This window comes from Pinus tabuliformis, chromosome 9 (assembly GCF_031772625.1).
Source record: "Pinus tabuliformis cultivar Carrire ecotype Pingquan chromosome 9, CPIR1, whole genome shotgun sequence".
In the NCBI taxonomy this organism is placed as follows: domain Eukaryota; kingdom Viridiplantae; phylum Streptophyta; class Pinopsida; order Pinales; family Pinaceae; genus Pinus; species Pinus tabuliformis.
This window is the reverse complement of record NC_142307.1, coordinates 482,010,491-482,036,057: the sequence shown is the minus strand read 5'-3', so window position 1 is coordinate 482,036,057 and position 25,567 is coordinate 482,010,491. Positions and strand designations below refer to the sequence as shown.

At 40.0% G+C, this 25,567-nt stretch overlaps 2 pseudogenes across 1 annotated transcript; one reads left to right on the top strand and one right to left on the bottom strand.

The window, feature by feature from the left end:
* LOC149149313 (GDSL esterase/lipase At4g10955 pseudogene) lies at positions 1–23,183 on the top strand (annotated as a pseudogene). Its single transcript, XR_016263599.1, has 7 exons — positions 1–501; positions 832–1,945; positions 7,630–7,708; positions 11,922–12,050; positions 12,231–12,331; positions 21,582–21,665; positions 21,766–23,183. The product of XR_016263599.1 is annotated as a GDSL esterase/lipase At4g10955 pseudogene (transcript).
* Positions 23,184–23,341: 158 nt separating this feature from the next.
* On the bottom strand, positions 23,342–24,728 carry LOC149149312 (GDSL esterase/lipase At4g10955 pseudogene; annotated as a pseudogene).
* Between the last annotated feature and the right edge of the window lie 839 nt (positions 24,729–25,567).

The window sequence follows — 25,567 nt, the reverse complement described above, 5'->3', positions numbered from 1 at the left end:
ACACTTTTACCCTACTCTGTTGGATCAGGTGAGACACTCAACCGTTGATTTGAAATTTGCTTTCTGCGGCCGATTTTACAGCGTACCATTTAACGCTGTGCCCTATTTCATACTTGGAAAAAGACACAACTTTCTATTTGTCACACTGTTTGCACGAAAAGATAGGGAATTCCTGATAAAATATCGAGCTATCCATCCTTAAAGGGGCTCTGTGCCCCTGAGCTAACGCAGGAATTCCCTCATTCTCAAGTGATCGGCCCTAATTCAGTTGTATCTGCTACTGGCCTTAGCTTCCTGCGTCAATTGTGGAGGTTTCCTTGTTTCTCACCTTCATATTTCAAAGACGCGCAGACCGATTCCATACATGGAAGCCTGCAGATTCTTCTTCCGATGTTTAATAGCTCGCTGTTAAAAGCTCTGGTGGCCTTTTACAACTGAAATTGTGGCAATGGCTGATCGTCCGACCGGGAGAAACCTCGGGATGTGCGAGGGGCTAAGAAGGTATTCGTGCGACCTTTAATGCTTTTCCCTCTATCACTAATTAAAAATTAGCTGATCTTGATCAGCCATATCTTTTCTGCCTGCGAAATTATGTATTTGCTTTTCTTGTTTATGGGCGCTACCTTTTGGCTTTTGGAAAAGAATTCATAATCCAAAGATTTTACGCCGATGTCATTGATATTATTGACTGTATTTCGTTATTTTTTTGTTCTTTGAAGCTTTTCTTCATGCACTTATATCTTTTCAAAATTTACGTAGAAGTCTGATGTAGTGCAAATGTGCGGCTTCCCTTATTATTACTTATTGAGTGTGTTCTGCCTGGTTGTTCAGGAGGCAGGTTCTGCCTGACTGTTTAGGATGGTGGGTTTTACCTGGTTGTTTGGGACAGTTCTATTTCGTATGTTTTCTATAACTTGTGAATATATCTAACACGGCAAGGCTATATGGGCTGTAATGTTATGGATGGAGAGCACAATGTGGAACGTGAGGCTCTGTTGGTTTGCTGTTGAAAGCAAACTACCTTTGCTTTCCTATTGTGGGGATGCGGCAACCCTTGTTGGATAAATGTATCACAATATGGAACTCAAGGCTCTATTTCATTGTCGTTGAAAGCAATTTGTCTCTGGTTTCCTGTTGTGGGGATAAAGTGGTCCTTGTCTGATATATCCATTGTTCCTAATCTGTTCTTACAAGGGTTCACATTGTTGCCCATCAGAATGTTACAGAGGTCTATTCTGCTCGTGGATGTTTTTAATTCTGAATGGGACTGGAATCACCCAGGTAAATGGTAAACACCAAAATTACCTTTGCTTTCTGGACAGTATCCAAAAGTTCCAAGTATTTTTCCTTATTGTTAGAGGAACTTTAAGCAATCAAGACCTTAAATGTATGAAGCAATTTTAATTAGGTCGATAGGCCTTCCTATGCATCAACAATCGTCAACACTTTTACCCTACTCTGTTGGATCAGGTGAGACACTCTCAACCGTTGATTTGAAATTTGCTTTCTGCTGCCGATTTTACAGCGTACCATTTAACGCTGTGCCCTATTTCACACTTGGAAAAAGACACAACTTTCTATTTGTCACATTGTTTGCACGAAAAGATAGGGAATTCCTGAGAAAATATCGAGCTATCCATCCTTAAAGGGGCTCTGTGCCCCTGAGCTAACGCAAGAATTCCCTCATTCTCAAGTGATCGGCCCTAATTCAGTTGTATCTGCTATTGGCCTTAGCTTCCTGCGTCAATTGTGGAGGTTTCCTTGTTTCTCAGCTTCATATTTCAAAGACGCGCAGACCGATTCCATACATGGAAGCCTGCAGATTCTTCTTCCGATGTTTAATAGCTCGCTGTTAAAAGCTCTGGTGGCCTTTTACAACTGAAATTGTGGCAATGGCTGATCGTCCGACCGGGAGAAACCTCGGGATGTGCGAGGGGCTAAGAAGGTATTCGTGCGACCTTTAATGCTTTTCCCTCTATCACTAATTAAAAATTAGCTGATCTTGATCAGCCATATCTTTTCTGCCTGCGAAATTATGTATTTGCTTTTCTTGTTTATGGGCTCTACCTTTTGGCTTTTGGAAAAGAATTCATAATCCAAAGATTTTACGCCGATGTCATTGATATTACTGACTGTATTTCGTTATTTTTTTGTTCTTTGAAGCTTTTCTTCATGCACTTATATCTTTTCAAAATTTACGTAGAAGTCTGATGTAGTGCAAATGTGCGGCTTCCCTTATTGTTACTTATTGAGTGTGTTCTGCCTGGTTGTTCAGGAGGTAGGTTCTGCCTGACTGTTTAGGATGGTGGGTTTTACCTGGTTGTTTGGGACAGTTCTATTTCGTATGTTTTCTATAACTTGTGAATATATCTAACACGGCAAGGCTATATGGGCTGTAATGTTATGGATGGAGAGCACAATGTGGAACATGAGGCTCTGTTAGTTTGCTGTGGAAAGCAAACTACCTTTGCTTTCCTATTGTGAGGATGCGGCAACCCTTGTTGGATAAATGTATCACAATATGGAACTCAAGGCTCTGTTACATTGTCGTTGAAAGCAATTTGTCTGTGGTTTCCTGTTGTGGGGATAAAGTGGTCCTTGTCTGATATATCCATTGTTCCTAATCTGTTCTTACAAGGGTTCACATTGTTGCCCATCAGAATGTTACAGAGGTCTATTCTGCTCGTGGATGTTTTTAATTCTGAATGGGACTGGAATCACCCAGGTAAATGGTAAGCACCAAAATTACCTTTGCTTTCTGGACAGTATCCAAAAGTTCCAAGTATTTTTCCTTATTGTTAGAGGAACTTTAAGCAATCAAGACCTTAAATGTATGAAGCAATTTTAAATTGTATTTTGAAAGAATTTATTTGTATTAAGCGATTTTACTTTGTATTTTGAATTAGTGGGCTTAAGCGCTGGTTCAAATGTACTTCATCACAGATAACTATTTAAGCTAGAAACCATATTCTTTTGAATAGGGTAAGAGACGGTACTGGTCTGTAAGGGTTTTTGAATTGATGGAAGTATATTGCTTGTCATATGATAAATAGAAGAAGATATACGTCATTTGACTATTTGACTCCTGCATTTTTTTGGATGAATGGATATTTGACTGCTGCAATTTTTTTGGATGAATGGATATTTGCTGTCCTTTACCTTCTGGTGTTATGGATACATGTTTTATTCTGTTTGTTCCTTTTATGCTGTTATGGAGCAAACTGTGAATGCCTTACTTATGGGAGCTAACACTTAGCACTGTTAGCTTTTATCTTTTCTGCTCTGAAAGCATGCTTTATACCTCTCTTCCTATGATTAATGGAAGAAGATATATATTGTTTGGCTATTTCCCTGCTGCAATTTTTTGGATGAATGCATGTTTGCTGCTCTTTTACCTTTGCTGTTATGGATGCGTGTTTTATATTGTTAGTTCCTTTTATGCTGTCATGGGGCAATCTATGAAGGCCTTGCATATGGAAATTAAAACACTGTTATCTTTTGCCTTTTCTGTTCATAAGGCATGCTTTCCTGCATAGTATCCTAATCCGTATACTGCAACTCTTATTTGGAGTGGAGTAAGGATTATGCTTGTCCCAAGCAGGTCCTATTATTGAAAAATTTTCAGGTTTATGGCTCTGCTTGTTTAGATCTAGTAGCATTTTTTGGGGCAGAACCCATTGCAATCTTGCATACACACTGTAAGGTACCCTTCAAATTCAAGCTTTTGAAAGTAAAACCAATGAATTATCAATATAATTTTACCATAATAAAAAACAATTAGAAAGCCTTTAGCCAACTCAAATTGCAGGTTTGAACCAACATCTCTTCTAGAAAAATTCAACAATTCCAATTTAATAATCCTATCGGCTTTTCTTTGTACCTTTTGGGACAAATGCTAGTTTTACCATTAACTTAAAAGATACTCCAACTATGTAATTTACATATTTCATATACACACAGCAAAGTCAACAATTAACTTTGCTAACTTCACTCCATATGCGTTATTAGTCCCTGCCTCCGGCATAGCAGGGACTATAACATTCGATAGGCCGTTGACTGGCTATTAAAATGCGCGTTGACCATCAATTTCTGCCGGTTATTCACTGGTTAACCAAACTTTATGTTGGGCACTTTGTTCGCCAGAAAACTTTATCCAAAGTTTTCAGTTTACCCTCTTATTGCCCACCTCACTTGGCCCGATGTGCGGACAACTTCATTTATCCTAAGTTGTTTTTTACCTGTTTTGCGTGTCCTGCATGCTGCATGTGCCAGTTGTTATATTGCCCTATTCTGTTTACATAACGCTGTTCTTTGCGTATATACTGAGAGCTTCTGATTCTCCAGATTTTAGAATTGGTATGGGTACTCCATGTGAATCCAAAAAGCAGATGGTAGTCCATATTTGCTCTTAAAACGCAAAATTTGTGAACATCAGAGTCTGTTGGCGTAGCGTTGACAGAAAAAAATTGCTTGCAGAGATAAAAATATGGAGCAACAAGAAGGAGAAGGCGGAGATGGGTTTGCACCTGGTCGTAAGAAAATCAGCTTACGGACTCCCCACCGCATGCCCAGTTTGCCTACCTGCCTACATATATCTCAGACTCGCCAATATCTCCTTCAGTACCCATTATAATCTCCTCAATCCCGACTCACGACTCAGGTAAGCTTTTGTTATATTCATCTCATTATTCTTCCCAACAGAAATATATATTGGGACCATAAGCTTTTTCCTGTGATGATGGTTTTTAGCTTTTAGGGCAACCGAACTGCCCTCATCTGACAAATCTCTTGGGGAGGCCTCTTCAGAGGTAGTGAAACCCCGAGGGACCACATACCCTATTTGATTGAGACCCCGAGGGAGAAGCGAAAGATGGATCGACTCTAAAGTAGAGTAGCTATACTTGCCTTTTTCTTAGAGTGGATTGAGGAAGAAGTGGAACTCGTTCGCTATAGATTCGCCCCTCGACCATGAACCATTCTGGGAGCTTTCTGTCCGCATGATGTACGCTTTCTATATGCTTCCTGTCTCGGTATGATGTCCCCTTTAAGTCCGTGTACGCTTCCTGTATGCTTTATGCCTGTTTTAAGTCCGTATGATGCCCGCTATTGTACGCTTTCTGTTGTCCGCTACAGACCTCTGTATGAGGGCCCCTCGATCCGTTTTCATTTGCTTGGATAGACCGAAGCAACCCAAGCAAGACCTCAGGATGCAGCTCAACCCATCCATAAGCAGCATCAGATTCCAATCACATTCGTGCGAAGCGCCTGCTTCCTGAGTTCATCAATTGCTGTTAACCCGACCTTTGATTTCTACAGCGAAGAGAATGAAATTCTCTGAGAGCTAGCCATGGCTCGAGAAGCCTCTGTTTAGTTTTTGAATTTAATGTCGGGTCCTTTCTCCTTTCCCTTATTTCCCCTTCTTTATCCTTTTTCCTTTTCTCCTTTCTCTTATTCCCCTCTCCTTTCTCCCCTCTCCCTCCCCGTACCCTGCCCTGTTAGCTTATTACCGGGTAGTGGGGCTTGTTTGCAGTCGCTGGTAGAAAGACACGCCCCTGTGGGAATATATATTGCGAAAACAGAATGCCGTGATGGTTACGCAATGACTGGTTCGACTCCAGTGTGTTCCCGTCCCTAGACCTCAAGTTAGGTCAGCCCTCCCCCAACCGGGGTATGAATGAAAGGGGTAATGAATGAAATATACCGGGTATGCGATTATGGGGTCTTCTCTTTCGGCGGCGGTAAGGACTGACTTCTCTGTGGTAAGTACTTCCCTTTTGTTGTCTGATGGGAACATGCAATCATCGTTTCTCACGTATGGCAAATTGGCTCTCTCTTCTGGTGGGAATGGTGGTAGGGTTCAGGGTTAAGCCTTGTAGTATCCAGTGGTGAACCCGGAACTCCTGCTTTCACGTTGGTTAGCTAGGAGGTAGACACGTTGGACATTCAAACGAGACAGAGGTAAAGTTGTGGGCCCCACGGTATTTTAAGTGTTTGAAATATGTTTTTGTATTATACATTTCTTTTTGCATGTGTGACAAGTGTCTATTTAAAAGCTTTGTCTTTAACTTGTTTAAAAGCTCTGTCTTTACCTTGTTACGATAGAGTTTGTCTTTGCTTTTATACATTACGGTTTCAGACCAGTGAATTGCTATAACGTTTGAGGTCCAGTTCAATTTGACTGCCTTTGCACTTCAATTGGCGATCTGTTGCAAACCGCAGTATTCTGGTATGCGTTATTCTTTCACAATATTCACGTATAAAGAAAATGCTTGAATCAATTTGATGGACAGAACTGATATCCTTTCTTTACATATGCAACATATGGTTCTTAATGCCTTCCAATTGATTGCATGGTTTCAAAGTAAAACACTGCCCTTTCAACAATGAAAGTAGAATATCAGCTCTAGCAATCAGCATGAAAGTTATTAGGGTGGTGTCATCATCAAATATACTCTTTCAAACCACATCAGAATGAATGTTTACAAATATCGACCCTCCAAATCCTCTGAAAATAACATCATTACCCGTGCCGTCATCGGTTGGCTCTGGGTCAAACTCAGGTTGGCTCAGCATAAGTCATTTTAGCATCCTAAACATATGTACACACACACATACAATCCTCAAAGCACATGACCAGCTGAGGTTCAGGCCAGTTTATATTTTATTTCCAAATAGGCTGCATGTTGAGCTATCACATCTTGCAGCACTTGGTTATGCAGGAATACTTTTGTTGTACTCTCTCATTGGTTAGTGGACTTTTGGGCTAAGCAGTGTCCACAGGTCTGTTGTCCTGTAAGGGAAAAAACTCCTGGCCTGATCATGCAATTTAGTTCATTCCTTTATATCAAAATTATCTGGGCAACTAAATCTGCCATCAACCTAGAAGCTTCTCAAAACCTCTTCCTCAAGGGATTCCAATCAACGATAAGTGATTATTCCTATATTTAAAATGAGAAATTTGGAAGAATATTTAATACTTGAGGCATCTTCACAGTCATTTTGTTAGGAAAGAGTTTAGACATCTATGCAGTAGCATGCAAGCCCATAAATTTGGCTTTTCTGTTTATCAAGGTGCGATTCGCTGAATTTGTAGACGGAGAAAAGTTTTTCACAACTAAGCACTCAAATTCTTGTTCCTGGATATTCAAAATCACTGTCATCAAGGAGACCGCATTTAACATTGGCCTTTTGCCTTAAATGCTTGTTTGGATAGTAGCTTTAAGGTTTTGGTAAAAAAAATTCTCCTGCTGAACTTTGTTCATAGGATGCTCACTCTCAAGTTGCAAGATTAAAGCACATCTCTGGTTTGCTTAGTTAAAATGCCATGAATTGTTTTGTTTTTATTTTTATTTTTAACTTTGCATTTCCCTTATTATGCTGCCATTTACAGTCCATATGTAATCAAGGTTGATCCTGCTTATAGTAAAGAAGTGGTTTAAGTGTTCTGTTTCTAACCTCAATTATGGCTCCAATTCTCCATTTGGAGTGTTGAATAATAGGAATTCAAATGCAAACCTTGGTCAGCTACATAAATGGTCAACACGGCTTCTTTGGAACCTTTTATCAGCATTATATTTATTTGTCCTAGTTTATAGTTTTTGGAACGTACTGATTTTAATGAAACGACAGTGCACATGGCAATGTCCTGCGGGAGTACGCGGCTATACATACTTATATGAGCCACTTTGGTGGGCTGGCATGATTACTAGTAAGTGCATATTTTCTGCTTGATTCTTACACTTTTCCTATGCTTTCAGTTGTGTAACTGGAGACCAGGTATGAACAATTGCTTTATTCCATGCATAACATAGCGGTTTTGTGTTTCAGACATCGATTCTTGTTCCGGCTATGTAATTCTTTTTGAAAAATCATTGTTCAAGTTTTGAACATTTGCCAGAGTCAATAATTATTGTTTTTAAAACTTCTCAATTTGCCCAGTGTTTTAGCCCTTTTCTTCTCATTTGGTGTTGGGCCAAAGAGTGAAGACTTACGAATTGTTAAAATAGATCACAGCAAATTCTAAGTGGGATCTGTTATTTAAAGCCTCAGTTTGAACTGCAAGTTTTATTTTCCTTCTATAGCTAGTTTGGATACGCAAACACTTCTTTTGCCATCTCAGAAGGAGGAGATTCCTGCTTTTGCTGATATGGCAAAAATGCCAAAAGAACAAAACGCTTTGCCAAACCCTTTTGCTATGGATTCCAGAATGTTCATTTCTTGTCTGAGTGGTTCTTAAGTTGTAACTTGTAATAATATTTAGCTCTACTTAGAATTGTGGATTGTTACAGCTCGTTATATTAAATTGTTTTCCATAAAATTATTACTCATATTCTCTATTGAATATGATCAGTTAGAATGACAAGAATCTTATTTGAGTTCATTTACTTCAATCTGTATGTGGAAATGGTTTCCCTGATCATACTGTATTTCTTGGATAACACACAATCAGACCACTAACTTCTGATTCATAGAAATAATTTTTGATTCTTAGAAGTGACAGTTAGCAATGGACTGCCCTGGTCCAGTCTGCTTTTACATTCATAGAAATAATTTTTGATTCTTAGAAGTGACAGTTAGCAATTAACTGCCCTGGTCCAGTCTGCTTTTACAGTACTGGAAATTAATCTGACCAGGAAAAAATACATGCTGAAAATTAAATTATTGTTTTCAGTGCTTACTGCCCAAGTTGAGCGTGAATCTGATTTAATGTTTCAGCTCGTTTTCCTTTAAATTTTCATCTTTTTTATTTGTTTACTTGTTTTTATGGTGCATCACTTTTTGTGCTTTATAGCATAAAGAGTTGTGTGATTGGACTACAGCATATCAGTCTGTAAGTATCTTTTGGTTCTCATCCACTAGAATAAGTGACATAACTATTGAAGAAAAAATAAATCTGCCAATAATTAACACATATTAGGGCTTTTATTACATGGAGACAAAGAAATATAACTTTTATGCTCCTTGTTTGTCCCTTTTAAGATATAGATGAAAATGATCTATTAATTCAAGCAGTGACAAATGAAACAAGTTATTGGTTTGATCATATAGTTTGGTGTTTGGCATTCTGCTCTCCTAGCAATATCTAGAGACAGGAAGCAATTCTTTGCCTCAAATCTAATTGCCTTATGGACCATATTGATATGCACTTGCTTATCAATATTTGTAGGTTAACTGTCTATCAAATATGTGTTCAAAGTTCAAACATCTGCAGCTTTCTTCCAATGCACAGTAATCTATATATAAGGGTCTCAACTTTGCAAATGTTGAGATTTTGAAGTTTAAAACACAACTCAACTGTACTGTTTCTGAAGCTAAAGAAAAAATATGAATGTTGAGAAACGATGAAGTAGAACTTGGAACCCTGTAGAATTAAATTTAGGAATAAAGATCTCCTTCAATAAATAAGGAAAAGCAATTTTATAAGTTTGAAAAATGTAAAAACCTTTGAAGAAACAACAAAAACAGAACCTGGCACCCTTGACATCTCAAACCTAACCTAGTTTGTCAATTGCATAACTAGGTTTTTAGATCCTATTACCCTTTCGAGTATATTTCCATCTTGGTATGGACACTTAAGATTTCTCCCATGCAGACAGGAATATTATGCTTGTCCAATCTGAATGAGATTTTATTGTATGGTATGTGAAAAGGTCAATTGTTTCACCTCTAAGTTGACCTCTTTTCTGACCAGATTGTGAGATATTTTTGAAATAGTGCATTAACATTAATGCATGAGCATGGAGTACCCTTCCATCAAAGTCAGCCAGGATTTCACGTGGCCCCTATTGCTTTTTCATGTCTCTTCACAAAATGACAATAACACATAAAACCACAGCTTAGCCATTTTATGTAAATTCTACTTTCCATCTATAGAACCCTATGCTTATGCAGAGTGGAGTTATGGGTATGTATCTTCCCCTCATTACTTCCACTCTTTCCCTTTATAGATTGTCATATCGCTGACTGTCATATCCTTTCTTCTGTGCAACGAGAAGTTCGAGCCTGTCGCACTCAACTGCCAAAACCCCACTTGCAATCTAACACCAAGATTTTATTTGAGATTTGCTTCTGATGTCAGATACATCACTTAATTTCCGATTTACTTTTGCTGTCACATACATCATTTCATATGCCATCTGCCTCCGATGTCAGATAGATCACTTAATTGCACCGATTGCTCACTTAACTGCACCGATTGCATATCAAATTCCGCACCTTGCATCTTGCAACATTGAAATGGTAAGTTTTTTGTTTTATGGCGATCATTAAACACCGGTTTGCTCCAATAAATGCTCTTCATATTGGATTATATCCTCTCCAATCTGATCTTGAAGTATTTCAACTCCATTTCAAATCAGTCCGTATATGTATTTATTTCTGCACCTGTCAGAAATTTATCCAGTATTGAAGTGTTGCGATCTTGCACGGGTCTCCCTATTTGGTTGTACAGAACTTTTCGGTTGCATCTCTTTTAGCACACAGGTTCCAAAAATGCTCATTCCACGAGGTTGAACAAGCCTATACAAACATCCATTACCCACTGTTTCAATCTTTTCAAATGATTACCTCTTGCTTGCAGTAAAATATTCCCAAAAGCTCAATTCCATTCACACTTAAAACCAGCTTGCAAACACGTTGAACTCTTTTATAAATTGGCAAAAGCAATTCCTAATTTCTCGTCTACAAAACATAACTACCTTCTGCACTTACATATTGACATACATCTCTCTGCTTCACTTAACATGGAATCCATTAGCATAAGCCAACTTACTCAACTGGCAGCATTGTTTCTCTTAGCACTTGTTCTCATGACTGCTTTTTCCAAATATCAGTTGAGTTGCCTTCTTGACATGGCAAGATATTTTTACTGCTTTTTCCAAATATCAGTAAAATTGCCTTCTTGACATGGCAAGATATTTTCACTGCTTTTTCTATCTTCGCTGGCTTTTGGCAAGCACTAGCTTATCATTAATTAGGCCGGCTGTTTAACATTTTTTTATTTTCTATTAGCCATATTGCTTAACTGTCTTGCTTTCCCTAATAGGAATGAAACTGCTTCCATAATAGAAATGAAAAGGTTGTTGCAGGTTTGTGCACTTGTACTTAGGCATTTTTAGCCTCGTCGTCATGAAGAATAGCATCTTCATCAATTTCCTTCAATTCAGGCTTCTTCTTGAAGCATTTGGAAGCTCGGAACCAAAATTGAGAATCTTGAAGTCAAGTTGGCAACCATTATTAGAAAGCTTGAGGTCATCAGATCTAGGATCCTCGACGTTTACGTTAACCTCGAATCCTGGGTTATGAGCAGTGTTTATTCCACCTCCAAGCATTACAGGGCGCATTGACATGCCCTTTCTCATTAACATGGATTGCATATCATTTTCCCTGGTCTTGGTCTCTGGGATCTTCATTTTTACGCCTTTTTGGTCTCTAGCATTTTTGTTTTTTAATCAAATCTGCTTGAATTTCCAAGTGGATTGATCGATATCAATCAATCCCATTCTTATCGTCATTCTCATGTATTCCTAATCTTCTTCTTATTCATTTTTGTGAGATTCTCGTTTCTCGTGACCACTATCTTGATAGGTTTAGAGTGGCCTGGCAGGTGACCAACAAACCATTCCCAGAACCGAACCAAAGGGTTTGAAGTGGAGTAGTCCCGCTCTGCTCACTGCATATTCTGTGAGATGACTCAGATAAACAGCAATAGAGCTCATTATCGTGGAAAGTGTTCAACACGCGGGCTTTACACTTTGTCTCGCCTTTGAACCTCAAATCAATGGCCGTTTTTCAAGCAGCATCAGATCTGTCCTTTTTGGCTAGATACTTTTCATTTTGGTTTGATCTGTTAAAATTTTTAACATGTAATCAGAATTTTCCACAGTAATATTGAAGGTTTTCGTGATTGATTTGTAATGCAGAGTAGAGGTAGCTGAGAAAACCTCTTTAAGTATTTGGTGGCTCCCGCTCATGCTCCAATTCTCGCTGAGAATTTCCACGATAATAATGGAAGCTTTTTATGATTGATTCGGATGCAGAGAATAATTGAGGTAGCCTAGAAACCCTTTATAAATGTTTGTTAACTCCCGTTTATGCTTCAATTCCTTTTCTCAGGAAAATTCACTTCACATTCTCATTTCCCGATAGTTTTCGGGGTTGTCTATTGAACGCTCCTATGAAAATCATAATAAAAGCGATTGTGACATGCAATTAGTGTTTTATTTTTACAGCGGAGAGAGCATTGAATAGGCAATAAGTATTCCGAGATGTCTTATTCGTACGTGTTTACTTGTATGTGCAGTTGTCAGAGGCATTCATCGAATTTTTCCAGGTAAGTACAAAACCTATAACCCTCTTTGCTGATAAATCATAATTAGCGTTAAAATTAGGGTATCATCAATTTAGATTAAAATTTATATAATTTTTAATTTAAAATGAAATTATAACATGATTGATTTTAGTTATATTTTAATTTTTTAATTTTTATTATATTAAAAAAATTGAGTCCATGTACATGTTTATATAATATTAGTTTTATCTCCTTCTGACATGCCATATTTATGAATTCGGGAGCAGTGTATTTAAATGTAAAGAAATAATCATTCCAGTTGAATTTAATTCGAATTTCCATTTTTAGAAATGTTTTGGAATATTTGGGAATGAGATGGACCCATAGGAATGAAGTTAGATTAGTTTGGTGATTAGTAAGGTTATTTTATTTGTTACTAATCACTTTAACTCTTCTAGAAAAATTAATAAGGTTATTTTATTTGTTATTAATCACCTTAATTTTTCTAGAACAATTCGATTTAATAATCCTATCGGCCTCTCTTTGTCCCGATTTGTTCAAAAGCCAATTTTGTACTGATTTAAGGTTAACACATTTCAAGACCCTTTTCTACGAGTCATGACCAATAAATAATCATATTATTACATATATCATGTAGATTGATAGAGGAGAGTGATATGAGTTTTGACACTTTCAGGTTTTCGATGTCTCTAACTCTCGTTCTTCTCCTTTATTTTCTGTGCTTTGTCTGTGACACGTCTATTTTTGGTTGTGATAGGGTTTGCAGTCCTGAGCCTTTAGAATTTTTGAATGGATTCAAACTTCAAAGACATTAGTAGAATAGTTGGCCACCCTTGCTAAGGAAAAGGGAGGGAGGAAATTTTCCTTGACTGCCAAGCAAAACACAGTTTTTGAAGTCACAGCAACCCGTGATCATCCTTAAGCCTCAACCTCTTGCAAGCCTAATTGAAATTTGAAATCCTACTGCACTCAGATCTGACTTGTTGATTCATGGGCATTTGGTCCTCAACAGACACAATAGCCAGTCGAGCCAGGTAAAATTGGAAGCTGCAAATGATAGAGCCATCAGACTGTTGTCAAGAGGCTACTTCTTGGTCTTTTCTCCAACCCTGTTGACAAATCTCCAGCGTTTGAAGGAGGCCCTTTGATGATGAGAAGGGCAGATCTTTTTTATGAAACTTTGGTTGGTGGGCTTTGATCCTTCAAAGAAACTTGAGCCTCAATCACTGTAAAGGTGAAGCCACATAAGCTCCCTATGGAATTCTGGCATGACACAGTCTTTACACAACTAATGCACACCCCAGGAACTTTACTGATGTTTCCAAAATAACAGCTGAGGCATTGACCTATAACTCAGCAAACTGCTGCCACCCTCAATAATTTTTTCGCTGTCAGATTACACTTAAAGAAACCATTAGAATAGAAAATATCCCTTTCAACTGCACGATCTGCTTCAAAACTGGTCACTTGGCATGCCTCATCAACGACAGAGAGAAGCCCAAAAAATCCTGCAATAGAGTCCCTTAAACCAAGCTCCTCCATCTTCACAACCTGAATCCCGTACATGTTAGCAAACCGTGAAGAAGAAAGCTTCTGGAAGGACAAGGTCTAAAAGCAAAAAAGCTATCGCAAGGACAAGTGTATGGGTTTGAACTAGATGACATTAATCCATGTGATCTCAAGTGGGTTGAAGCTGCAAAGATGATAGCAACAATGGCTCCTAAATATCAAGATCCAGAAGAACTAGCACAAGAACAAATCCTAGGCAAACATCCCACTAAATGGACTTCAAGTGAGGTCCAAGACCAAATCTTGCAGGACAATGCAGGGGATTGTTGAGGCTCTGAATGCCAACTTTACAGTTAGACTTTCATCTATCCCCTGCTGATGGGGTCCTAGAGCATACTGAGAACTCTTCTGGAAGGCCTATCGACCTAAATATGGATCAAGTGAGACACTTTTACCCTGCTCCGTTGGATCAAGTGAGACACTTTCAACCATTGATTTGAAGTGTCACTGCTTTTTCCAAATACACATTAAGTTTCTTACTGCTTTTTTCCATTGCTTTTTCCAAATACACATTAAGTTTCTTACTGCTTTTTTCCATTTTTTTTATGTGACTCTTGAAGATATTTTTACTGCTTTTTCCCTGTCATTGTGCTGTTCTTCTTCCCTGAGTTTGATAACTAAACCAAACCAGCAGCGATAGAAGGAGGAGCAGCAGCAGATGATGGAGGAGCAGCAGCAGATGATCGATCGATGTATCCACTAAATTAACTAATATCCATTTCCATCCGTATATTCATATCCATGGACGATTGAATAATTGTAGGGAAGCCAACCTTATTATCTGGAGCGATACCAGAGCCGAGAGAGTGGCGCAACGTATGCTCGTCTCCTGCTTGAAGAGCGTCCACTGCGGATGCTGAGGATGCGGGGCGAACGAACATTTCTCGTCCACCTCGATGAAATTCTTCAGAGTAACATTCCGCGTCACCATCTCCATCGATCGATCCTTTATGTCCACTACCGACGACTCAACGGAGTGGCACACGTTTTGACCGATTACCTTCTGCACCCACCACGGGCCGGGGGTATTCACCGTTATCAGGCGAGTGCTGTACAGTCTTCCCGAGCCAAGGTCAAGGGTTCGATTCACGGTGTCCACCTCCACGATGTGGGAAAGCGTGGATCTGCCTTCTGTTGTAATTGTTGTAGTGGGCTGACATGTTAATAGATCTGCAGAAAGCTTTGATGCGGTTGGAGGTGAAGAATTGTGGTAAATTCAAGCAGGTCATTTTTTCTTTTGCATCACGAGAAACAGCCATGTTAGTTTTATTTTGATCCAGAGGTCTGTTTGTTTACAGGCCCTTGGCAGCAGTCGACAGCCCTGGAGATCCTTTTCTCTTTCATTTCAACTCAAGAGTTGTTTTCGCAACTGCCCGCATGACCTAAACGCAGATTAAATCTGCCTCCACCCAATTGTTTGCAGGCGAGCCGTTGTAAAAGAGCAAAGCGGGAGGAGAAGGGAGGGGGCGACCTTCTTCTTCTTTGTTTTTATGCTGCGAGGAATCGAACCCGCGACCGCCTGTTTATTCTTCTTTTCTGAATCGGCAGAGGTGCTTTAAATTCTTCTTCTTCTTCTAAGCTCTACTGCTATTGTGATCCTATGATGATGGCCATTCTTCGTCTGCTTATTCTTCTTATGTGTTTTGTTAATGAATTATTGATGAAGATGATGCACAGCTGAATGAGGGTATGATGGAGTTTGTTGCTCTGCTGTCCACTTCTTCATTCGAATCCTCGAGTCATATCATACCATGGAATGTAGTGATGACATGACCCCAGGCTATGCATGGAGATTTTGACAAGCACATTACTTACTCAAACTACCCCTTTCCGGATCACGCCAAGACAGTGGATGACTTTAAAGTTTATTTTAATCAATGTTCTGTTTTTCATATTGCGCGAATTTTTGTATATGTGAATAGAATACTTTTTGATTTTAGAATAACATTAGCGTTGCAAAATTCTAGTTTAAAATAACTCTAATTCGCAACTGTATTTTTCAACTGTACTGAAAAGTGTAGGGTTTTTATCTTATATACCCTTAATATAGAAAGCATTGCCTTCGTTTCGAAATTTGAGCAATTCTTTTGTCGGGTATCATTAGGTATCCTTTTCTAGCAAGATTGCACCGCCTTGGTTGCTCAACGCTGGTTTTTGGACAGTTCTGTTTTCTATTTCTATTTTTGGTCTTTATTCTGTCTTCGTCCCCATCCTCTGTCTAATAACTGTTATAGGATTTCTCAACTGCAATTATGTATCCAATTTTGAGAATAACTGACTGAAATTTAATATTTACCTTTTATCGTAACTCGCAATGAATGATATCGTTCTAAACCACTCAATGTTCCGCAAGCAACACACTGACCGAGAGCAGAGTATGATTTCATCCAATAGACACTTACTGAGTCTTCTTGTTGAAAGAGCTGACTATTTCTATTTCTTTTTAGAAGAAACTTCGAGAAACACACCCTGAGGTCTAGGGATGCACTACATAACACGAACTTGCCGGTACTTATCTACTCTGCTAAAATGGCCCGGGATTTGCTGCCTGCCTCATCACTTTTCGATGTGCTATTCATTTGGCACATACAACAGCAGGGATAGAACCCTGATGTATGGCTTAAAACTTTGTTGACCTCACAACTTACAAGTGAACCAAGTGCCTGCTTGCAAGAGCTGAATAGTTCTATTCTTGCTATTCTGAGGTTTTGTGTCATTACAAGCATGTTGAGATTATTTTTTGATGCATAGGATTGACGTCTTGCAATATCTGTCTGACCAAATGCAAAAACCCTATGTGATTTGTGGACTTTGGACTCTGTGTCCAAGGATGTCCCCTTTACGAAATAAATATAGGCATTATAGACTTACAAAAAGATAAATAGGTACAATGGTTGTTCTAATTCCTTAGAGAACCTTTTAACAATTCCAGAGCCCTGTAATTTGCTTGTGGTTTCAGCGTTATTAATGACCTGCTTGTAATTGCCCTTGTTCAGCACGGGCTTCGCCATTTTCGTTTTAGTTCTGTTGTGGATCTTGAATGATTCTTATTTGCCTAGTTAACTGTTTGTAGGCAACCTAACTGTTTTTGACATTTCTTATTGGTAGGTTAATTGTCTTTATCCAAATCAGTTACTGTAGTTGTAAGGGGTTCAGGGTTGAATGTGTTCTGTTTGACCTTGCAATAAGAATTTTGGGAAATATTTTGAATGCTTGCTGTTTGATGCCATTTCCATTCAACTGTACTGAGTTTTCAAACCATTTATTGCTATCTGTTTGGCATTGTCACCTCCAATTATGTTTTGATTTGGCAGCAGAAATATCTCTCCTGTATGTTTGATAAAACATTTAGTATTTCGTGGCTGTCATTATTTGTAAACTCAATGTTTATGTTAATCATTAAACCACTGGAATATATTAAGCCGGGTCTATGTTATGGTCTTCTAGCAAATATAAGGGTCACTTGTATAAGCAAAGGGTAGATATCCTTGGGAATTTGATCTACATGAGTAATGGCTGGGAATTGGTATATATAGGTGATTATTATAGTCAATTCATATTTATTGTTCTATACCATCATATAAAATTATGATATTTTGGGTTATAACTTATTAGGGGTTATATTCTCTTAGTATCTTAGAAATTGTTCTGTAAGTTATCATTATTATTATTCTTGGGCGCTGTACTGTCCATCTATATTTGTCTGTCAATCCTTGTCATACTTTTTTCAGTAATTTGGATCTTATGCTTTTGGAATGAAGCATTCCTAGAAGGGAGGTAATTGTTATGGCCCTCCAGTGAATTTAAGGAGTCCTGGAACTGGGACTACACTAGTAATGGCTGAGAATTAGTCTATATTTGGTGTAAATATACGATATTATTATGATCATTGACATGCACAATTGTCTATGATCATTTGATATTGCAATCTTTTGGGTATCAAGAGTATTCTCCTAGTCTCTGAGGAGTCACAGTACAACTTATCATTATTCTTCTTAGGAATTGTGCTCCTCATTTATATTTGACGTGTTCAGGGTTTATTATGTTCTTTTGGGTGTTTTGGATCAAAGTAGTCTACTCTGATGAAAATTCTATTAATTCCATATTAACAAAGGATCAAAGAGTATAACCAGAAAGTACTTGAACCAACATCTTTTCTAGAAAAATTCAACAATTCCAATGTAATAATCCTATCGGCCTCTCTTTGTACCTTTTGGGACAATTGCTAGTTAGTAGAAGCATTAGAACTTTCATCTTTTAGCAACATACTAAAAGCATTCCATTGGCAAGAAATATCTAGAATGCGGAACCTACATTGACAGAAAACGTACTGACGTTAATAAAAGTAAGAACCCAGTTTTTACTTTAAGGCTGAACTCTTCTCATTCACATTCAGTGTCATATCTGAATTTTTATAAAAGCCCTTACCATATTATCATTGCCCGTCTGGGTGCATGTTATTTTCATGTTCACAAAGCACGTTCCTTGCATCACAATTTCCCATCCCAGGAATCCACAGTGATAAAGACCATAACAACCATTGCATATGAACATAACCAAAAAAAAAATTCAGCATATGGCCATGCCAATGATGGTAATCACGAGTGTAGCGTCAGAACTGTCATCTTTTAGCAACATACCGAAAACATGGCGTTGGCAAGAAATATCTAGATTGCTGAACTTACATTGACAGGTAACACATGGTACTGACCTTGATAAAAGTAAGAACCCAGTTTTTACTCAAAGGTTGATTTCTTCTCATTCATATTCACAGTGATATCTGAATTTTCATAAAAGCCCTTACCATATTATCATTTTCTGACTAAAAGCGTGTCATTTTCATGTTCACGAAGCACTTTTCTTGCACCACAATTTACCATCCCAGGAATCCATAGTGATAAAGACCATAACAACCATCACACATGAACATAACCAAACAAATTTGCAGCATATGGCCATGCCAATGATGGTAATCGCACAGCATGGTATCGATTTTTTGCTCCTAACTCCTGACTCCTGAGCAAGCCTTGTACCTAGATATTTTGAAGCGATATTTTCCAAAAGAGATATTAGTTTTAGGTTCCATTTTATGGAATCTATACTCCAAAGAACATTTGCTTAAAAACCTCATATGATCCCTTCCATTTTCCACCTTCTGTTTTGCTTCACCAATGCTTACAATTCCATATTCTTATTTTAGTTAGAGGCGTATTGTTCTTCCATTTGCAGTCTTTGCACAAGTCTTCACTGAAATTACCGACCATCTGCAGCTTAACTATAATGTTTCATTAGCTCTTTGTTTAGGTTCGTTTTTAACTTTTTCAATTTGGTATTCCAGTATTCTTCAGACTACAAACTCTGTAATGCCCTTCATATGTTCTCTAATAGCAGGAAGGCAAATGCTTCCTTACAATAGCTGTCCTGTTATTACTTATTAGAGAATCAACAGATGGACCTGTAGTAAGTAGAAGATCGAAGTCTCCAATTATCTAGGTTTGGGGTATTTAAATAGGATTAATTCTTCCAAGATTTGAAAGATAAATTAACATCAGATCCTCTATTATAAGAGATAAATGAGCTACACTTGTGTTTCCATGCAAGTTTCTGATTAACACGATCTTCCCTGATATTTTTCCTTGTTAGTGGTTACCAACTTACCAAGGCTCATGTCCAGAAATGTTTGTAATCAACCACTTCACAGATAAGGCTGACCCAATATCATGACAATCTTCATTCCGAATCCTCACTCTTCTCTCTCATACAAAAAATGTCCAACTTATACCATTTTATTTCCTGTTGCCTTTGCCTTCTAACCACAAATAATTCTTTAACAACTTTACCTGCAATCCTAAATCATTCTTTCATAGGCTGTAGCAAGATGACTAATACATATGATTGCAAAGAAGACCTTAGGGCAGACTTATAAAATCAATCCAATTCCATCCTATAAACATCATACACATTGTTACACAGGGACATGCTCTTGAGTTCCCCGCACCACAAGACTGCGGCATGCCCTACAAAACATTTCCTGATATCCCCCAATTTGTGAAGCCCAAAGCAAAACGTTTGCCAAGAATGAGGGATGTTTCACATATGGGGGTGCCCAGGTGTCCACACACGAAAAACGTAAGGCCTCAACCTACTATTATAATGAACTTAACAAATAATCAGTGGCACCTACCATGACATACAAGGCTTAAGCGATAGGGCATCCTTAATAGAACTAAACAGGTAATTTCAATCTTAAACATGTCTAGCGGGCCATGCAAAAGCCTGGAGTATTCAAAAAATTGGAATTGCTTGGTGAAAATAGTGTCAAACCCTTAAAAATGTGTCAAGATCTTGACGGAATCCCAATCAAAGAAGACCCTTTTGCAGACACCTAGCCTTCCACAAATAAAAAATCACCAATCACATCACTTATTCCCATCCTATTCCACCTACATCATGTGATCTAGACTTGGCTTAGTCTTAAACCAATAACGAACACAGTCCCTCAAAGGTTTGACCCAATAACATCCTAAATCCTCCAACTATGGCCCTTTATCAGTATTTCTATCGGAAGTGTTTTAGTCTTATTTAAACTAACCTTGGCTCTTGAAGCATTAAACACTGCGTAATGTTTGGGTTGCATCAACATGCCATTCCCAAGCTGTGGAAACAGTACTCATCTGAAAAATGATTACTTCCTAACTGCTGTTTTCCAAAGAAATTGGAACCTCCACTACTAAGCTTTGTTACCTAACCTGATAACACAACTAATAGCATTCATAATTATCACATGTAGGGCCTGAGCAATAGGGCACTCTTTTCTAATGAAGATAGCAAGATATATCTTTTTGGATACGTGTACTTAAGGTCATACAATTTAACAGAGTTAAAATTATTTGCATAAAATAGGATCAAACTATCAAAGAAGGCATCAGAATCTTGACCAAATATCCCTCCGTTTTGTCATGCCTTCACAAATTCAAACGTTTGCATCAAATATTTTTTATTAAACCTTGCTCGCTTTTCTTACCAGAAACATATCAGATCTGCCAAGTCATATCTCCCTTTTACAAGATCATTTTGCTTCTTATTTACTGGAGTATCCAATGAAATAAATTGTCAGCTACAAACATAGGTAATATTTTGTGCGAGACAATGAATAAATTCATCAGCATTCAGTTATTGAATAATCCTTCATTTCCCACTTTGAAATTATTTGTTATTCCTAACTTAATCTTAAGGCCAAGATTACCTCTCTCTACAACTTCTACAACTTCCTTCAAGGCTGTAAATATATTGCATTCTACTTCATGTCAATTCTTAAACATACAGTATCCCCTGTAAGCAAGCAGAATAATCTAACAGTTAGATGGTCAACCTACAAATCAAAGCCAAGTTATGAGAATTGTATCTTAACCTTCAGTTCTCCAACTGATATGTGAACGATCTGGCAAAGTGATTAAATGAGCCTAAAATGAGCTAGTTTCATCCCTGCATCTCTAGAAATCGTCACTCTTCCTAATTTACGCTGAATCTTTTACCACCTTGTAGAAGTTATTCCATCACAAAAGTTGCTCATATCCCAAAGAATCCTTTCACCATTTCTTGGAAAGCCTTTGTCCTAATTGGCCACTTCATATATGTGATTATTATAAACAAAAAATTTCATTTGATATCATACTTTAATTGAGTCTTTAAATTTTTGCAGAGGAGAGAGCTAGAACCTGAGAAGTACAGCAAAGCAGGATTCTTTGTTTTTCATGCCTGTGGTATCATGGCAATTTTGTTACAGGTACGAGTCATTCAAAACCTCTGTAGGAAAGTACAAAGATTATATCTTCTCAACTTCAATAACTTCTAATGGCAAAAAATTCTTTTAATGGTTTTTGCAGGAAGTACTGAGTGCATATCAGAAAATGGAGACAGGCAATCTGAACATCAGAAGTTCCAAAAGGCAATCCTGACATTCCCTGCCATTCCCTGACAAAAAAATCCGATGGCAGCGGGAGGGCCTGGCATCCCCTGACAGATCGGGGACGAGCTGGAATTGCAGCCGTGGAGTATTATTGCCGGTTCAAATTAGAATTGAGGAAATGGTCACCCGTGCTGCCCACTCACATTCCTCTTCGACTCGGCCTAGGTAGACTACTCCATTCTCTCAGTTGATCCGGGGGCGAAGAAAATGGCGAGCGAGCGTGAGATCCTCGAGCTTTCAGGGCCTTGCCATCTCACTACTATCGACTGTTAAATTGCAGGTCGGATTCGAATCACAGGCGATGCATAGCTGCCAGTCTGGTGCAGGGTGTGTACATCCTGGAACGAGATCGGCAGGACCGCGGGTTCGGCCGCGATGCTTTGGCCAAGAAGTGGTGGAGCTTCTTCAACTTCAAGCTTCTTCACCGCTGGTCGACCTAACTGAGGGTGGCTGTGTTTTCGGCGCCGTATACAAGTGGAGCAAGAAGGCGGCGGGCTTCCAGTTCCGGCCGCCGGGCGCGCCCAAGATCGTGGTGGCCTTTAGAGGAACGATTACCAAACCGGGTTCCTTCGCCGGAGACCTAAGGCTGGATCTCCAGATCCTCAGAAACGGACTCCACACGACTGCCCGGTTCCGGACGGCATTCGACGCGGTGAAGAAATACGTTTGCGATCGCGGGCGGGAGAACGTGTGGATCGTCGGGCATTCCCTCGGGGCGGCCATGGCAATGCTCGCGGGCAGGCGGATGGCCGAGGAGGGGCATTTCCTGGAAGCCCATCTCTTCAATCCGCCCTTCGTGTCGGCTCCGGTGGACAGAATAAGGGACAAAAAGGTCAAGCGCGGTCTCCACATCGCAACCACCCTGGTGGCTGTCGGGCTGGCCTTGGCGCTCAAGGACAAGTCCAGCCTCTCAGAGTCCCACAACGCCTTCTTCGCCCTGCGCCCGTGGGTTCCTTGCCTCTATGTCAATCCGAGGGACGATCTCTGTTCAGGTTATGTGGGGTATTTCGGCAACTACCAGGCGATGCAGCAAATCGGCGCCGGAAGCATTGCGAGCTTCGCGGCGCGTCATTCGATCAGTGATTGCGTTATGTCCGCGTTTGGGGTGGAGTCGAAGGCGCTGCATCTCATTCCCTCCGCGAGGCTTGCGGTCAGTTTGGTCCCGGCGCCGGATCTCAGGAGCGCACACGGGATCCATCAATGGTGGGCGCCGGATCTCAGGATCCGGTGCAGCGAATGCAGGATTCCAGAAGGATTTTAGCAGGGCCAATTGTGATTGCAATTAATGTAATTCCTATTACATAGATGGAATGGCCTGCGATGCCAAAGATTTGATTGCTTGCTAAACGATTTAGACTTTTCCAAAGATGTATGTTCAAGACTAAATCTTTGGAAAAGTCTAAATCGTTTAACAAGCAATCAAATCTTTGGCATCGCAGGCCATTCCATCTATGTAATAGGAATTACATTAATTGCAATCACAATTGGCCCTGCTAAAATCCTTCTGGAATCCTGCATTCGTTGCACCGGATCCTGAGATCCGACGCCCACCATTGATGGATCCCGTGTGCGCTCCTGAGATACGGCGCCGGGACCAAACTGACCGCAAGCCTCGCGGAGGGAATGAGATGCAGCGCCTTCGACTCCACCCCAAACGCGGACATAACGCAATCACTGATCGAATGACGCGTCGCGAAGGTCGCAATGCTTCTGGCGCTGATTTGTTGCATCCCCTGGTAGTTGCCGAAATACCCCACATACCCTGAACAGAGATCGTCCCTCGGATTGACATAGAGGCAAGGAACCCACGGGCGCAGGGCGAAGAAGGCGTTGTGGGACTCTGAGAGGCTGGACTTGTCCTTGAGCGCCAAGGCCAGCCCGGCAGCCACCAGGGTGGTTGCGATGTGGAGACCGCGCTTGAACTTTTTGTCCCTTATTCCGTCCACCGGAGTCGACACGAAGGGCGGATTGAAGAGATGGGCTTCCAGGAAATGCCCCTCCTCGGCCATCCACCTGCCCGCGAGCATTGCCATGGCCGCCCCGAGGGAATGCCCGGCGATCCACACGTTCTCCCGCCCGCGATTGCAAACGTATTTCTGCACCGCGTTGAATGCCGTCCGGAACCGGGCAGTCGTGTGGAGTCCATTTCTGAGGATTTGGAGATCTAGCCTTAGGTCTCCGGCGAAGGAACCCGGTTTGGTAATCGTTCCTCTAAAGGCCACCACGATCTTGGGCGTGCCCGGCGGCCGGAACTGGAAGCCCGCCGCCTTCTTGCTCCACTTGTATACGGCGCCGAAAACACAACCACCCTCAGTTAGGTCGACCAGCGGGTGAAGAAGCTTGAAGTTGAAGAAGCTCCACCACTTCTCGGCCAAAGCATCGCGGCCGAACCCGCGGTCCTGCCGATCTCGTTCCAGGATGTACACACCCTGCACCAGACTTGCAGCTATGCATCGCCTGTGATTCGAATCCGACCTGCATTTTAACAGTCGATAGTAGTGAGATGGCAAGGCCCTGAAAGTTCGAGGATCTCGCGCTCGCTCGCCATTTTCTTAACCCTCGGATCAACTGAGAGAATGGAGTAGTCTACCTAGGCGGAGTCGAAGAGGATTGTGAGTGAGCAGCGCGGGTGACCATTTCCTCAATTCTAATTGGAACCGGCAATAATACTCCGCGGCTGCAATTCCAGCTCGTCCCCGATCTGTCAGGGGATGTCAGGCCCTCCCGCTGCCATTGGATTTTTTTGTCAGGGAATGGCAGGGAATGTCAGGATTGCCAGGGGAGGGTGGCGGAGAAGGAGGGTGGCGAAGGGTGGAGGGATTGCCGGTGGCCGGAGCTGGACGATTTTCCGGCCGGTGACGGAAAACGGGCCATTCTACCGCCTAGGTAGACTACTCCTATTTATTTCTCTTGAACCCTAAGATATATTTTCTTCCTTTCAGGACTCTTATTTCCCTGCTTAAAAGATCTAGGGTTAAGAGAGATCATGCTAGTCTATAATTTATTTAAGAGATCTAAGGTTAAGAAAGATCATACTAGTCTATAATTTATTTAAGTTAGTTTTATTTTACTACAAATCGAGAATTAAGAGAAATCATGCTAATCTATAATTTATTTAAGTCGATTTTATATTAATATAAATATTGTATCTCAATTTTTCATTTCAATCTAGGCACATACCTTACCCACCTTACACACCAATCTCATTTACACAGATCTCATCCACCCTGCGCTGTGAGAGCACCTTGCTACTCTTACTGCAACAATCAATGTAGCCAATCTACAAACGCCAAAGTCACGAGCTATAAGAGCAGCTTGCTTCTCTTGAATAAAATATCAATATAACCTGCTTATAAACACCAAAGTCACCAAGTACTTACCTAGTCCTGACAGCGTAAAAGAACCTTATGCAAGACAAATCCCCAAGGGGCAAAACATGTCTTTAGGGTGATTTGAAGTTTGGTGGGTCTGAAACACCCCTCTTTACCATCTAACCAAGCCTACATTGACATGTCTTTGCCATTTGTATCATTATTACAGATATAATTATCTTTACCATTTGGCTTAATTGTCTTCTTTCCACAATAACATAATTTCTTGGATTTGTACACCATACAAAAAAATTCCAACACACCAACGCAAGATCAAATCCAGTCAATATAAAAGCCTATGGATGCCAAGCTAAAGCCAAATAAATGAGTATGGCGGAGATCTTGAAT